We start from the raw sequence: 18,483 nt of genomic DNA, 5'->3' as shown, positions 1-18,483 counted from the left end.
ACCAATCTACATTCCCACCAACAGTGCAGAAGGATTCCTTTTTCTCCACATTCTCGCCAATGCGTGTTATTTCTTGTCTTTTTGATAACAGCTATTCTAACAGATATGAGGTGATATCTCATTGTGGTTTTGATTTGCATTTCCCTAATGGTTAGTGACGTTGAGCACCTTTTCATGTACCTGTTGGCCATCTGTGTGTCTTCTTTGGAAAAATATCTATTCAAATCTTCTGCCTGTTTTTTAATCTGATTGTTTGTTTTTTTGCTATTGAGTAGTAGGAGTTCTTTATATATTTTGGATATTAACCCCTCACCAGATACATGATTTTCAAATATTTTCTCTCATTTTGTAGGTGACTTTTTCATTTTGTTGATGGTTTCTTTTGCTGTACAGAAACTTTTTAGTTTGATGTAATCTCACCTGTTTATTTTTGCTTTTGTTGCCTCTGCTTTTGGTGTCATATGATGATCATAAGATTTTTATCTTTCATTTTGTTAATGTGGTGTACCACACTGATTGATGTGCAGATGTTGAACCATCCTTGTATCCCTGGAATATACCCCACTCAATCATGATGTATAATCCTTTTCATGTATTGTTGAGTATGGTTAACTAATATTTTGTTAAGGATTTTTGCATCTATGTTCATCAGGGATATTGGCCTGACAGTTTTATACATAGAGTGCATTGTGATGGTGCCTCTATGTCTACTAGACTCTATTTATAAGTTTATTTTAATTTTTTTAAAATTTTTATTTATTTATTTATTTTTTCCCCCAAAGCCCAGTAGACAGTTGTATGTCATAGCTGCACATCCTTCTAGTTGCTGTATGTGGGACGTGGCCTCAGCATGGCCGGAAAAGCGTGCGTTGGTGCGTGCCCGGGATCCGAACCCGGGCTGCCAGCAGTGGAGTGTGTGCACTTAACCGCTAAGCCACGGGGCCGGCCCATATAAGTTTATTTTAAAGAAACGTGCATAACTCAGTTAAGGAAATTGGCTTGAATAGGAAGTTTTTATTGTCCCATCATTCTTAAAAATATATTAACACATATACATGTATACTTTTAAGGAGAAATGCCTTTTTTATTTTGCTAAATATCTTTCATTTTCATTTTATTTCTAAATAAAACACTAGAATTTTTATAACGTACATTTATAATCTCTAAGTAATTCCTCTTTAAAATTGCTCCGTATAATCTTTATTTATATTATTTTCCATTATTTCTACTCTGAATCAAATTGCCACCTCTAACATTTGAGAAATTCGGAACTGATATAATTTTGAGGTATAAAATAGAAATGATTTATTTTTCAAACTTTACAAGAAATTATGTTTAATAATACCAGTGGACATTCATTTATTTAGCACTTCATTTTTATTTGACTTTGGATTAAAAATTAACCGTTTTTTCTTTCAAAGGATTACAAGAAATTTACTTTTCTTCTCCCTATGCTTTTTAAAAAATTAATGAAGTTTGGATAATTTTTGCAAACTCTTTCCAATTTCAAAACAATTTTATTCTGTGATATATATCATATCGCTCTCCTTAGAGAGAGCTCTTTATCCCATTACTGAATCAGCTCACATTCCAGAATCTCATCATCTAAATCAGGTCTATAAATGGATGAAGCTCTTTAGGAGTGTTCCTAAACACAGCTCCTCAATTATAGTTCCTCTCAATCTGTGGAACCAGGAAACCAAAAAGATATGTTATCAGCTCTCAATATACCTAAGATAAATGGTGAAAAGGGCATAGGATAACTGCTATAGACACTCCAGTTTAAAAAGCAGGGAAATAAGAGGCAAAAAGTAGTCACTTGTCCATAAGAATTCTAAAACTTATCAAAATATTGGAAGCTCCTTAATTATGTCTCAAGGCCCAGGGATAATTCTCTTTGGCATTCATGTCTGCTCTCTGGGCTCTTGGTTTCACCCTACGAGTCATTTTTCTTTTGCATGAAAAGTAGCACTTTTTTGCACCTAAGCAGTTGTAGTAGCCTACTTCCTGCAAGTAGAATTCTGGAGGTTAAAGGCCTCTTCTTATGTGGTACTTTGTAAATTTTAGCATCATGTGCTGTCTAGAAAGGCTGAAGATTCTTCAAACCATCAAACCAACTCGGCTCTTCTTAAAGTCTTTCGTTCAATTTATCTCTCTTCTCTTGCATTTCACTGTTAGCAGCATGAAGACACCGGGTGGCACCTTCAAACTTTTCTTAGACATCTCTTTAGGGAGATCACCCAGTTTATTAGGCACAATTTCTACATTCTACATGATCAAGTTTAGTATTGCTAATCTTTCTGCCACTAAATAACAAGGGTTCCCCTTCTTCCAGTTTTCAAAGTGGTTTTCCTCACTTTCCTGTAAGCCCTTACCCACAGCATACTCAAAGTCCAAAATTCCACAAACAACTTGTTCAAGGCACTTTTAAGTTTCCATTAACACTCTCCTCCAAGTCTGTTGCTCAATTTCAAAGCCTTTCCCGCATTTTAGGTTTTTGTAATGGCAATCTCCACATTCAGGCACCAAAATAGATTAGAAATCTGTTGCTGTCTAATAAATTGCTCCAAAACTTAGTGGTTGAAAACAGCAAACATTCATTTTTTCGCAGTTTCTGTCGGTCAGGAAGGCAGGGACAGATTTGCTGGGTATTTCTGCCTAACGGTCTCGCAAGAGACTGCAATCAAGGTGTCAGCTGGGACTGTAGGGGTCTCATATTTCAACGAGGGTGGGATTCACTTCGGAGCTCACTCTCCTAATTCTAGGCATGCCTCAGAAGGTCTGCTTGTAGACATAGTAGTGATATGGACCTCTCCACTGGGCTGCCCTATGACTTGCCAGCTGGTTTCCCTCCGAGTGGACAATCCAAGACAGAGCAAGAGAGAGTGCCAAAGACAAAGGCTACAGTCTTTTTATGACCTAAGATCAGATGTGACATTTCTTCACTTTTGCTGTATTCTGTTCACTAGAAATGAGTCAATATGTCCAGCCCACATTCAAGTATAGGGTATCACACAAGTGCCTAAATACCAGCAGGCAGGGATCTCTGGGATTGGGGCAGTGGGGGGATGGGGAGAGGAGTACCTTCAAGGCCGAATACTACAATAGTTTTGTATAAATACATACCAGTGATGATTTGGAATTGTCCATAATCTTAAGTTAAATATTGCCCTCAGTCTCCATGTTTTTCCAAAAGATATACTTCATGTCTTAAAGGGGAAACCACAACCCCTGAACAGATGGAATATTTCCTCAATGTATCTTTGAAGATATCATTTAGAAGATTCTAATTAGATGTAGGTGAAGTTACCTTTTTTCATGCTTCCTAGCTCTTGTTTTATATACGTATGCACTGTGAAAAAGAAGACAACTACTTAAATGTGTTTTTTATTGATTTTTCCAATATAGGAATTTCCATAACACTTGGCATGTGCTCTCAGTCTGCCCCATCTTTTCACATTCTGTCTTCACAATGTTTATGTTTATACACTAAAGTTCTTGATGCATAAGAATTTAGACCACACCACTCCAGTTCAGAGAAAACATGCTATATCAGTAAGCATCCAGTAAAAAAAAACCCAGAGAAATACAGGCAGCTGTTTTCATAGGTGAAGTCTAAAAGAGGATAAGAGAGATGCTAAGGGAGCCCAGAGAATCAAAACTGCATAAAGCCCCCACCACCCTTTGAGCAGAGAAACTAAAGGAAAGAGGTGATATTACCTGAACCCGGTGGATGGGACAGCCTGCAGCTGGTGCTCAGACCTCTGATGAGGGGCTGGGGTTTGATGGCGTTCAGACAGAAGAGGAGAGGTGGATGCAACTTGGTGCTTCTGAAACTCTAACTCCTGAGTCCATGTTTCTGGGCTGTTATTCATATTCCAAAGGGAGTGACACATGGACGCTGGGTGTGTCAACAGAAGCTGGATTCTGGACCTAGCCATCCTAACCAGAGAGAGGTTAACCAGATTAGGGAGCTGGAAACTCTTCTCCTCACTTTCGGCTTTCTAATCTTCCACCAGTGACTACCACTAGGAGAGATCAACTCGCAGCTGGTAAGGGAGTTGGCTAAATACAGTTGGCAGATTTCTAACCCCAGCATCACTGAGCAGAGTTTAGAGGAGTGAACTTGAAACTAAGAGACTAAAGATAAGTAAGTGCTCCCGAACAGAATGTTGTCATGCTTTTAGGCTACTAAAGACCTGACCATGTATAAAGTTCTGTGAGCTCTTAAAAATGCCATACATATTTATTTTCAGGTTGATATTAAAAGCCTTGGTTCATGTCGGTACCAGTACAACAAAGTTGTCACAGGTTGGGTTTCCAATTAGCAGGTACTGAGAAAGAACTGGGCTGCAAAATATTCATTAGAGAATAATGTCTGTAATGAGAAAGGAGAGGAAGAAGGATAGAGCAGAGCAATGCCTTTCAAACTTCAGCATCTATCAGAAATTGTTGATATCCACTCCCAGAATATCTGATTCGGTAGTTCTGAGATCAGCTGAGAATTTGCATTTTTAAAAAGATCCCAGTTGCAGCTGCTGCTGGTTTGGGCTTTGTGTAGAAAAATACTCAAACTGTAACGTAATACTCAAACTCAAGAAAAGCCTTGGCCAACCTGGCAGGGAGCTCTTAGGAGAGTGTTGCCCATCGGATAATACCCTAGATCAGGCCCTGGTCCTCTCATCTCTCTCAGTCCCTGGGTGCAGGTTGCCCTGGGAAGGGCATGAAGTAGGGTGAGGCCAACTCCCTGCTGCTGAGGCAGGCTCTGAGGGAGTTACGAGCTGGGGGCTGTCTGCTCACTTTTCTCTCCACCATTAGGCAATAAGCCTTCCTAATGGGAGATCTAGTGACGTCTCCTTATCTACCAAGAAGGTTGAAATAACGTTTCTTCACTATGGACTACTATAAGTTTTTAAAAACTTCAATTAAATTAATGTAGTATCCAATATTCAAATAAAATACAGAATACAGAACTACAGTTTCCTATAAAACCATAAAACACAATGGAAAGAAAACATGCTTATAAAACAAATGTGATATCTCTATGTCCTCACATTGTTCTGAAATAATTGAGCAATAAATCTAAAAAACAAAGCTATTTTAAAAAAATAATACAGGATGCAATTAAGGATTCTAGAGCTCTGCTAAAGGATATGGACATAAAGTCCAGGTATAATGGATACAATTTATGATTCCATTACACAAAATATTCACTTTCTTGGTTGCCAGCATAAACTATGTTCAAACCATGGTTGGTCTAATTATGAATTCATACTGAAACCAAAAATAAACTTGTTGGTGAATTATAACATTTTTCCACATTAATATTAAAGTATATTTAAATACACTCTATCCTCAGATGAATATCTGAATCTACATATATTTTAAAGCATTAAAACTTCATGTTTGTATATATGCAGAAGCACAAAAATATTTTTTATTTAGAAGGTAACTAGCAGGAGGTTTTCATTTTGAGAAATGATTCAAACATTTACTACATAAAATTATCTTTTGTATTTTAAAATCTAATCTTCTTAACCGAATGAGTTAGATTTTTTTTTTTTTTTGCTTCATTTTGCAAATCCCATTGTTGCTGAGTATAAAACTCAGGTGCTATTTTATAACGGCCATTCTTAGCTAGTCATTTCCAACTCCATGACTTAGTAGTAAGTTTGTTCAAAAGTTGCAGCAAAAACTCTCATGGCCAGATTAAAGGATGCGAAGCCTAAAATAATCATAAAAATGGCTGAAATAGGTGACAACATCTAAAGAAATACATTATACAAAAATGTTCCATTCTTCATCATGTTCTCTTTGAGAACTAAAAGTGACTCCTTAAAGATCTGGAGCAAATCTTCACCCAAGAAATGATGCATTTTAAGCAAAAAGGAACAGATATGCTATAAAGCTGCCAATCTCAAAAGAATTCTTTATGTGAATATTCTATTTTGCAATACAGAATGAAGCAATTCGATTGTTATATTTTGATATTATTTATTATATCACATATGTATTTAAAACATCAGAATATATTAATATGGCAAGATTATTTTAGGATCGATTTTATTCCAATAATATTTATAAGTGCACTCCAGCTATATTTATATATGTGTATGTAAATGTGAGTCTGTGTGTGCTTTTGGCTGCACAGGTCTTTATCCAGGGCACATATGGATGGTTTGAATGTGATGTAAGAGTGAGTGGATGTGGGAATGAGAGAAAGTGGGAGGTGTCTATGAGTGGATCAGTGTTCAAGCACTTGATATATTTATTTTTGGTGCTGTCCACTATGCCAATGATTATTCACATTTATGCATGTGTGTGCATGTGAGTGTACATGTTTTTAATCAAAATCTATAACATGGATACTTTAATTTAAATTGTATTTAACAGGTGTAGCGACAAGTTTTATAATCATTGTGCTTGTCCATATGTTTGTTTGAAATACTGAAGTGTATTTTTTCAAGAATTTGTTCTGATATCTTAGATGTAAAAGTGTTTTTCAAACATTAGGAAGCTGGCTACACTTAGAAGTAGATATTTCAAATGGTTGAAGGAAATAGAGTAGATTTTCAGATATAGTTTGAAATGTCTTAAGGAATTAATAAAATCAAGTTTGTAAACATTGCTAGATGTTTAGGGAAATATACTCATCAAAATGAAAATTAATTAAGCATTAAACATGATTCCACTTATATGAGGTATCTAAAATAATTAAATTCATAAAAGCAGAGAATAGAATATTGGTTGCCCGGGGCTGGGTGGTGGGAGAAATGGGGAGTTTCTGTTCAATGGATATAAGGTTTCATTTATGCTAGATGAATAAATTCTAGAGATCTGCTATATAACATAGTGGCTATGGTTAATACTAAGGTATGGTGCCCTTCAAAATTTGTTGAGAAGGTTGATCTCATGTTAAGTGTTCTTACTAAAAAATTAAAAAACAACAACAACAACAAAGGAACGCAAGGAAACTTTGGGTGGTGTTGGATATGTCTATTACCCTGATTGTAGTGATGGTATCAAGGGTGTTTGCTTGTGTCCAAACTCATCAAATGGTATATATCAAATATGTCTAGTGCTTTGTATATCAATTATACTTCAATAAAGCTGTTAAAAAAAACAAATATCCTAAATAAAAGTATTTAATGATACCCTACATTACTATATTTATAATTGAAGATACTAGATTATAAACTGTATTTAAGACTTTAAAGGAAAGTAGATTTTTAAATTTGTAAATTGAATAAATCAAGCACTAATGAAAATACAAACAACCGTGAAAGTTCTTTACCAAACACAGAAGCCACCCTCCCCCCATACCGAAATCTCGAATTATGAATATATAGAGGGCCTGTGAAAATCTTCAAATAACCACACACATGTGCAGATGAAAGGTGATTTTTTTGTCTAGAAATGATTTCTTTTTCCTCGCAGGCCCTCCCCTGGATAGCAGGTAAAGGAAAAGCAACAGAAAAGCTAGACTTAGTGTAGAAAGTAAATGACTTCAAGACTCTCTGATGGGAATATTCAGTCTCTAGGTAAAAATGCTTAGTCTCTCAGGCTCCTCAGACTTCATCTACAAATGCTGGAGAAGTGTTTGGAAGTATGGCTCATGGGACCTCTTTTTCAAGTGAAGGGGCAGGAGGTTTCTGTCTTTAGGGTCCTCTGGTGACTCTTTGCCCAGATAACCTTTGCAGCCAAAGTCCACGCCAGAGTAACAAATACCCCTGCTCTGTGTCTTGATCAGGGCCCACTAATAGTCCTGGTCGCTCTCGGTCTTCCTTCGATCCTGAGTGGAAGAGCCCCTCTTTCCTTCTCCATCAGATCTCCCCCCTCGCACCTGCTGCCATCTGGGACCTTGCTACTTCAGAGTCCATGACCCCTCAATTGGCTCTCAACCAACCATGTCCACATCACGTGGTAAATATGGGTGGCTCTGCTATATAAATGAGACAAAGATGGCCTCTGTGTACTGGCCCTATGTTGTTTATTTCTTCATAGCAGGCTGGGACCCATTAGCTCAAAAGCCTACCAGCACCAAATTCAGATATTTTAGATTAGGCCATTTGACACTGTTTGCTTTGCATATCCCACAAAACTGCACTCCACACCTGCTAGCCATACATATGATAAACCGTGGTCTATAAAGACCCCGAGCTACTGCTGTCCTTCAGAGCTCTCCAACTCAGAGACTCCCTGCTGTGCTGCTGAGTGCCATCGCCTACACTGACACAAGTCTACTAGTTCAAGTTACAGTTTAAAATACTCTTTAAATGCCACATTGATGTTTGGCCAATCAAATCATTTTTTTTCTTTCCTTCAATAATAATAATAATATAAGGACCACTATTTGTTAAATGCTTATTATATTGTAGACATTTCCCTGAGCATTTACATATATTTACTTAATTCTCATCATAAAAACCTCTGCTATAGGTACTAGTATCATTGCAATTGAAAGATGAAGAAATCGAATCACAGAGAGGTTAAGTAATTTGCAGCAGGTTATAGAACCAAGATTCAAACTCAGGCATACATATCTTAGATGCTTACAAACTTGCCTTCACTGAATTTCGCTTTACTAAGTCCTGAACTTTTATTAAAATTATAGCAGGACAAACAAAAAAACAAAAACCAAAGCAAAACAGTATCTTCCATTTTCTTTTGTTTTAAAAATTCTCTCCAAGAGAGTCCTCATTATGTCACCTCAGATAAACAAGGCATATATAATTGTCTTTCTTCTTTTATAAACACAACATGTGTACATTATATATATATATAATATATATAATATAATATACTCTAGATAGACAGATGGCCAGCCCTAGTGGTCTAGTGGTTAAGATTTGGCACTCTCATTGCCATGGCCTGGGTTCATTTTCTGGTCAGGGAACCACACCATCCCTCTGTCAGTTGTCACACTGTGGTGGCTGCGTGTTGCTGTGATGCTGAAAGCTATGCCACTGGAATTTCAAATACCAGCAGGGTTACCCATGGTGGACAAGTTTCAGTGGAGCTTCCAGACTAAGACAGACTAGGAAGAAGGAGCTGGCCACCCACTTCCAAAAATATTGGCCATGAGGGGCTGGCCCGGTGGCATAGTGGTTAAGTTTGCGCACTCCTCTTTGGTGGCCCAGGGTTCGCGGGTTCGGATCCCAGGCACGGACCTATGCACAATTCATCAAGCCATGCTGTGGCGGCATCCCACATACAAAATATAGAGGAAGATGGGCACAGATGTTAGCCATGGCTAATCTTCCTCAGTAAAAAGAGGAAGATTGGCAACAGGTGTTAGCTCAGGGCCAATCTTACTCACTGAAAAAAAAATAAATTGGCCATGAAAGCCCTAGGAATAGCAGTGGAGCATTGTTTGATTTAGCACCAAAAGGTGATAGGATGGTGCAAAAAGACCAGGCAGGTTTCAGCTCTGCTGCACACAAGGTTGCTAGGAATCAGAATTGACTCGAGGGCACTAACAACAACAAAGTTAGATAGACAGATGATAGATAGATAGATAGATAGATAGATAGATAGATAGATAGATAGATGATATAAATAGAGAGAGATGGGAGAAGGGGAGACATTGACAAAGATAATGATCTTTCTTCTATCTTCTATATGTCTTCCTATAGACCATACTACTAAGAGCAGCCGGTATAATCCTTTGCAAATAAAATCAAGTCATCAAAATACCCCATGGTTTCCATTTCACCAATATGGCCTTGTTTTTCTTGGAACATATTAAGAATGCATTGAAATGTACTTGACACTCCAAATTCCTTCTATCAAGTATAGTTTTCTACTTTTCCATGTGGCTTTTCCTCTCTTTTCTTTCAGGTCTCTGCTCAAAGGTCACTTTGTCCAAGAGTTCCTCCAGGACTATTCTATAGAACACTGCTCTCTGCACTATCCTTCTCTAGCTGTTACTTTGCCCTAGTCTTCTTTACAGCACTGATATTGCTCCAGAATGCAACTCTGAAACCAGGACTGTGTCTATTTTGTTTATTACTGTATCCCCAGCGATTCAAACAGTGACTGGAAAGGGTGAGGCACTCAAAACTTATTTCTTATGTGAATAAAATACTTATAGCTAACTTTGAAGCGATATTAACCCAGGTGCTAGGTATTATGTTAAGTGTTTTAAATATACGATACATAATCATGACAAGACTCTCCTGTTACAGAGAGAAATGACCAGCTTATAAGTGGCAGAGAGAGGATTTGACCTTAGGCAGTTTGATCTCAGAGACTGTTAGTCATTGTTAATCATCATATCAAATGACCAGACTATGAGAAACGTCTTTTAGTATTTAAAGTACAGCATTACTTTCTCTTCGTTGAGGTTTTGGTACTCTTCATTCTTTTAAATAAAGAGATCAAATGCTATTGACATTTAGAGATAGCTCCAAGTTTTGTTTGTTCTCCAATCATTCATTTCATCAATGCCTGGGCATATGTGCCTTCTCTAACGGGCTATTCCAAGTTGTTTTTTTTTACCTGGAAAAAAATGTGGAGAGCTAAAAATGATAGCTTGCTTTTAGGATCTCTAATCAGCTGATCTTGGGCCGTGCCTTATTGTGATTTGCATTGCATTCACTGTCCTCTGAGGAATGCCAGGCTTTGACTTTTCCTCCTCAGTGTTTTACGGTACATTCATGCTTATTGCACGTAATTTTGTGCTTTGTGAACACTTTTCCTACTTCACAATGTAACTTTAATTCTAATTATATATGACATGTTAGTGTTACTTTCAGTTCCACATATAAACTCTAGTTTTCAGAAAAAAAAGCAAAAGAATATATATTACGTGGGCTTTTTTTCAGAAACTGCAGTATAATTTGGTCATAAAATTCTGTGCAAATGTTTTACTGCTTTCTCACTGAGAGGCTGAATAGACAAATGGACGATAGCCAGACCATATGGAAAAATAGAATTCTGATCCTCAACCTGCAGCAACCAGTCCAGGAAGCTGAACAAAAGCCTCAGTAGCCATTGGCCCCAAACTACCAGAACTTAATAGCTTCCCTAATTTTTGCTCCTGCTTCCAACTTAGGACCAACCAGAGAAAGCCAAATATGCTCCCATAACCAATCATATAGGATGCCCTGCTTTCAGTTAGACCACTTACAGCTTCTCCCTGGAGCATCCTCCAAAAGGATACTTGAAGCCTTCCCTTCTTTCCCATATAAAGCTTTCCCATTCATCTGCCTGCCTTCGAGTCTCTGCCAAACAAAAGAGTTGATGGCTGACTCCCTTGCTATACCAAGCTCTAAGTAGGTAGCCTTTGCTCATTCTCATTTGGGTAGTCTTCATTTATTTCCACACTTCCTTTATTAGTACACTGGCAATTTAAATTTATTTTAATTCCTTCTAGATTACGTGTTCCTAATATTATATTAAAAAGGTAGACTTTCACTTACTTATACATTGTATTCATGAACATCCATTTTTGAGAGCTTAAGTATAGAGGGAGTCAAGGACACAGCCCCTGCCCCTGGGCCAGCTATGCTTATGTGTATATCCACATTCCTAGCCCAGTTGCCTTCATTCAGAGACCACAGCTGAGACACATTTCAGGTGTGTCAACTGAAACCTCCTTACTAAGAAACTTTTCTCCGCTCTGACTCAGCACTTTTTCACTCCTAGCACATCCTCCTTCAGTTCCTCTTGGCCGCTTGGCCAAAATTTTCTCCAATTTTCCTTTTTTCAATATAATTGATTTTTGGTATTATTTTTATTATTTCATTCTTTCTGCTTGCTTTGGGTTTACTTTGTTCTTCTTTTTCTAGTTTTTTTGAGGTGGAGGCTATGTTAATCTGGGTTCTCTTGAGAAACAGGACACTCTCTTCCCCCCCTTATATATGAGAAAGAGAGAGAGGTTTACCATAAGGAATTGGTTCACGTGATGATTACGGAGGCTGAGAAGTCTAAGGTCTCTAGGCAGCAGCTGGAGACCCAGGAGAGCCAATGGTGTAAGGTCCAGACTGAATTTGAAGGCAGAAGACTGATGTCCCAACTTGAAGACAGGCAGAACAAATTAATTTTTTCTTATTCAGTCTTTTAGTCTATTCATGCCTTCAATGGATTGGATGAGGCTCATTCACATTGGGGAGGGCAATCTGCTTTACTCACTTTACCAATTCAAATGTTAATCTTATCCAGAAACACTCTCACAGACATACCCAGAAATATGTTTAACCAAATATCTGGGCACCTTATGGCCCAGTCAAGTTGGTACATAAAATTAACCATAAAAATGACTCAGATTATTTGACTTTTCCTTTTTTCTAATGTAAACTATATAACCCTGGTTGGAAGGGACAGGAGTACCTTGTTCCTGATTTCCATGTAGCCACCACTATCATAAAGGGGAGAGGGATATACTTGTTACCACTGAGTGGTTGTGAAAATCTTGACTCTTCACTAGGTCTCCTCTAACACAATCCCACTGAGAAGGTAGAGGGTGCTTCATTCTCACCAAGTAGTGGTGGAAGTCTAGGCTTCCAACATGGTCTCTACTGACACTGGAAAAATAGAACTTGTTACTGCCCAGCAGTGATGAAAGATCTAGTAGGGGGATTTGGCACACCATGTTACAGACCAGCAATGGTGGAAATCTAGGGTTTCTACCCTGCTTTTGCTGGAGCAATAATGTTTTCTGTGGTGTTTGGCTGGAGTAAAGTGGTTATTGTATAAAAGTTTTCTGTCTAGACTTCCCCTTTCTTGGTCCTTTGGCTAAAAAAGCATGAGTTTTTTTTTTTTTTTTGTGAGGAGATCAGCCCTGTGCTAACATCCACCAATCCTCCTCTTTTTTTTGCTGAGGAAGACTGGCCCTGGGCTAACATCAATGCCCATCTTCTTCCACTTTATGTGGGACACTGCCACAGCATGGCTTGTCAAGCAGTGTGTCGGTGCACGCCCGGGATCCGAACCTGTGAACCCTGAGCCGCTGCAGCAGAGCACGTGCACTTAATTGCTTGCACCACCGGGCCAGACTTGAGCATGAATTTTTTTGTTTGTTTGTTTTCAGGTTTCTTTGTATGTACTTGTTGGCATTTCCAAGTTGCCGGCATCTCAGGTATCCACTCTGGGATATGTGATGCAAAAAGAAAACCCTGGAGACTCAACGCCATGTCTTTCCTCAGGTCTCGAATTCCTTAGCTGGTCTGCCTTCTTTTTTTTTGCCTTTCAGAGTCTTACATTCATTTTATACATAATATTGGGATAGAGAAATATCTGTGTAGCTCATCTTTTTGGAAACAGAAGTGTCCTATATTAGGCTTTTAATATACTGGTGGATTTTCTATGCAAATATTTTGTAAATAATTTTTGCCCTTCTGTTCCTTTTCTCTCAAGGGTTATATTTCTGTGCTGCCTATTTTGCAATATCTAGATGCAAATGTTTCATAAGTTTTTCAGTTTTATAGTTGTTTATAGGAGGTGGGAAGTCCCACTAAGGTTGCTTCTTCATACATACAAGGGAATCACAGTGTTGATATTTTAATAGACTGCTTTACATAGTAAAGAAAATGTTTCATTGTATGATTTTATTTCTTTGCTGTGGAGACCTATCTATCCTTACAACTGAATAGTAGAAAAGTGCTGTTTAATGTTAGAGAAATATCTTTTATTATTGGCATGGTTTGCTTAAGCTATTTCCTAATGGAAGATAGCTAAGATTAGCTAGTTTAACTAGATTTCTAGATTCTCAGTGTATGAGCTCTGGTAGTAATTCCCAACTAGCAGAATTGCAGTATACAATTAGTTTCAATAAATTAGGATGTCTATTCAACTGTTGAAGCACAAGAAGGTGGTTAGGTTAATAATGTAGTATAGCCAAAAAACTTAATTTAGGCAATGGTGACATATTTAGTTCTACTATTCTGATCCATGAATAACAAATTATATAATATATAATTTTTTTCCAGTAAGATAGAAACAGTTAAATACGGACCGAAAATTGGTACCAAGATAGAATATGAGGTTAACTTTTAGGTGAAGGCAGGCAGAACTAACATAACTCAGATCAAGCTAGTCCTTTTAGATTTCCTTGGGAAAAGTACAAAACAAATCAAATATTCAATTAATTTTGTAATGAAATGGACCTCCCGAAGGTCATGCAAAATGACCAACCATATATCAGAGATTCAGGAGCCACAGTAGATAGATAGAACCCCTCAGTCTAGTTCAGGTCTTCCCAGCTTCTATATAAATTAAGATTTTGTCTTCGTAACTTTTATATATATATATGACATATGTATACATTTATATATATATACCTTTATATAACCTGTGCATATATACCTTTATATATATATACATATACACCTTTATATGACCTTTATATATATATATATAATCCAACGAAAGTTAGTAAAAAAATATATTTTTCCTATCAAGAGACTTGGAATTTTGTGAAGTCTAGGCCTGAGACTTAACCATTTTAACTTTGTGTTCCAGTTTTACTCATAATTTCTGACACATAGTATGTGTTAAATAAATGTTTTCTAAGTAAAAATGTAACCTCAGATATTCATACTCTTTTAGAAATTGTAAAAGATAGGACTATGGGATAATTCAGGTAGGATAAGATTTGCCAATCTACCTCCCACAGTAAATGTTCAAATTACTTCAGTTTTAACCTTCTCATTCTCATTCTGTGGGTTGTTTCTAAATTCCGATTATTTTAAATATTTTGTGTTGTAAGGGCAGACAATTACATTCATTCGAAAAACAAAATTCCTTAATATCCATGTGTTTTTGAATGGTTCTCAAAATTTGCGTCAGGAAGCTTTTAGATTTATTTATTGAGAACACCAAAGGAGAGGCTATGGTTATTGGAGTCGTTTACCATAATCCATTTTGACCATTGCCAGAAGAGTGTTTACATGTTTTCCCTCTACTTCAAAATATACTACTCCTGGTATAGATAAGTTTTACAAACACTTACCAATATGATAATTAATTAATTAATTTTCATGAATATGGAAAGGAAACTTCTTTACATGTAATGATAACCTATCAAATTAAATAACAAATTTTTTACCCACCTCATTAATATGAATTTTTATTTCATTTACCTATGCTTAATGATAATTTATCAATATTTCCAAAATATTCAGCAGAAAATATTTATCCTAAAACTTTTAATTAGTAGGCCAGAAAAAAGGAACTCATTAAAAGATATGTAGCATAAGCAGAACTCTGTTCCCATTTGAAAAGATGAATATATTAGTTATGTGCCTGGTATAACATACTCTACCACTTAATTTAGGTCAGTGGCTCTCAAAATTTTCTCTCAGGAACTTTTTAAATTCTTAAAAATTATTGAGAACCTTAAAGTGGTTAAGTTCTAGCTATACTTACCACATTAGAAATTTAAATGGAGAATTTTTAGAATATTTACTTATTCATTTAAAATAGCTATTATATATAATATATAACAAAACATAAATAATACAAATGTATTTTATGAAATATTTATAAAATATTCTATATATTTATAGAACTGTAAAAATAACTTTATTATGTAAAACAAAAAATAACAAGAAGAATGGCATTGTTTTATCATTTTGAAACTCTCTTTCAAGTTTGGTTTAATAGAAGAGAGCTTATTCAATCTGTTGTAATATCACACAAAATGGGGGCTGGAATGTTCATAAAAGAGTGAGCTTGAAAGAGGCAAACTTGTCTTTTTCTTCTTCTTCTTATTATTAAGAAAATAGTTTTGACCTCACTGACCATTTTATGGGATATAGACAATCAAGAAGCAGCCTTTTATGTTACCTGTTATTTTGCTATAATCATTTATTGTACCATTTGACAGCTATGGAAAAATTCTCTAATTTGTCCTCAGTGTCAGACCTTTGGGGATAACAAAAGTTCTAATCAGTATGTAGCTACTGAGCATTTATCAGCTCAAGTCGACAAGAATGTTAGGACACTCAGAATACAGACTTTCTCCACAAATAATATGCATAATAATTGGGTTTTTATGTGCAGAAATGCATGTTAGGTCATATTATAAAAAGATATAGGATGAAATATTGATGAGAACATCAAAGTTCATCAGAAATTCCTTTGTAATCATCTCCTTTCTCCATTAATTCTCTACTATAAGATTTTTCTTTTTTTCTCTTTTCTTTTTTTATCCTATCATTAACTTATTTCCCAACTTTGATGAATAAATGTAATAATAATGACTTTATTTTGACAGTTATTCTGTGGAATTTTCCCTTTTCACAGTCTAGAAAACAGAAAGATTGCAAATGATTAGATATGTAGCATTAGGCTATTACTTACCTTTCTGAAATTAGTGGTCTCATCTCAAGTGGGGTTATAATTCCTCTCGTATACATCTTACATAGTTAGTAAATATATTAATATATACAAAAATATAAACTGTAAGGTGATATACATATATAAGCTATAAATATTTCAATCAAATGTGAACACAATGCTAGTCCTTAGTTGTTGATATATGTAAATTCAAGACACATACCTGGATCCACGAATAGATCTCTAATCCTTCATCTCTAATACCTAGATATTAGTATGAGAATATGATTACAGGTTGAGACTTGATACATAGCTGTTGGGTAGTTGTGTGATTTCTCCAGTGAACAATGACTGAGAACTCCGTTTAACCATGGATACTTACAGACTTAGTGGCTGCTAGAAAATACAATTAGTTCTGAAGACACTTTGGGAAGTTTTAATTTTGTTTTAGTAGTCTAACTTGTGGTAGTTGATAACCAGGGGAAGTGTGTGTGTGTGTGTGTAAAATGATGAATTACCTAAGAGCTTCATATTGGAACATGCTCTATCTATTTCCACAACCCTTAGCTGTTCTAGAAACATAGCAACCTCTGGAGATGCAATATAATATTTTTTGCGTCAAACTTATGGATTAGTACATTTCTCCCTATTTATCATTAAAGAGCACTCTGTTGTTCAGTAAAAGACCCTGAATAGCCAAAGGAATCTTGAGAAAAAAAGAACAAAGCTGGAGGTATCACAATCCCCTATTTCAACATATACTACAAAGCTATAGTAACCAAAATAGCATGGTACTGGCACAAAAACAGACACACAGATAAATGGAATAGAATCGAGAGCCCAGAAACAAATCCACACATCTATGGACAGCTAATCTTCCACAAAGTAGCCAAGAAGATACAATGGAGAAAGGAAAGTCTCTTCAACAAATGGTGTTGGGAAAACTGGACAGCCACATGCAAAAAAATGAAAGTAGATCATTATTTTACACCATACACAAAAATTAGCTCAAAATAGATTAAAGACTTGAATGTAAGACCTGAAACCACAAAACTTCTAGAAGAAAACATAGTAACTACGGTCTTCGACATTGGTCTTAGCAACATATTTTGAAGTACCATGTCTGCCGGGGCAAGAGAAACAATAGAAAAAATAAACAAATGGGACTACATCAAACTAAAAAGCTTCTGCACAGCAAAGGAAACCATCAACAAAACGAAAAGACAACCTAACAACTGGGAGAAGATATTTGCAAACCATACATCTAAGGGGTTAATCTCCAAAATATATAAGGAACTCATACATCTCAACAACAAAAAAACTAACAACTCAATTAAAAAATGGGCAAAAGACCTGAACAGACATTTCTCCAAAGAAGATATACAGATGGCCAACAGGCACATGAAGAGATGTTCAACATCATTAACTATCAGGGAAATGTAAATCAAAATTACAGTGAGATATCACCTCACACCTGTCAGAATGGCTATAATTAACAAGACAGGAAACAAGAAGTGTTGGAGAGGATGTGGAGAGAAGGGAACTCTCATACATTGCTGGTGGGAGTGAAAAGGGGTGCAGCCACTATGGAAAACAGTATGGAGATTCCTCAAAAAATTAAGGCTAGAACTACCATATGATCCAGCTATTCCACTGCTGGGTATTTATCCAAAGAACTTGAAAACACCAACGTGTAAAAATACATGCACCCTTGTGTTCATTGCAGCATCATTCACAATAGTCAAGACTTGGAAGCTACATAAGTGCCCACGAAGGGACCAATGGATAAAGAAGATGTGGTATATATACCCAGTGGAATACTCCTCAGCCATAAGAAACGATAAAATCCAGCCATTTGTGACAAAATGGATGGACATTGAGGGTATTATGCTAGGCAAAATAAGTCAGAGGGAGAAGGTCAAATACTGTATGATCTCACTCATAAGTAGAAGATAAAAACAACAACAAGCAATCACATAGAGACAGAGATTGGATTGGTGGTTACCAGGGGGGAAGGGGGAAGGGAGCAGGTCGAAAGGGATAATTAGGCACATGTGTGTGGTGATGGATTGTAATTAGTCTTTGAGTGGTGAACATGAGGTAATCTATGCAGAAATAAAAGTATAATGATGTACACCTGAAATTTATACAATGTTCTAAACCAGTTACCACAATAAAAAAAAAAGAGAGAAATAAAAAAAA

This window comes from Diceros bicornis, chromosome 10 (genome assembly GCF_020826845.1).
Source record: "Diceros bicornis minor isolate mBicDic1 chromosome 10, mDicBic1.mat.cur, whole genome shotgun sequence".
NCBI classification, from domain to species: Eukaryota; Metazoa; Chordata; class Mammalia; order Perissodactyla; family Rhinocerotidae; genus Diceros; species Diceros bicornis.
Note: the sequence above shows the minus strand (reverse complement) of the source record.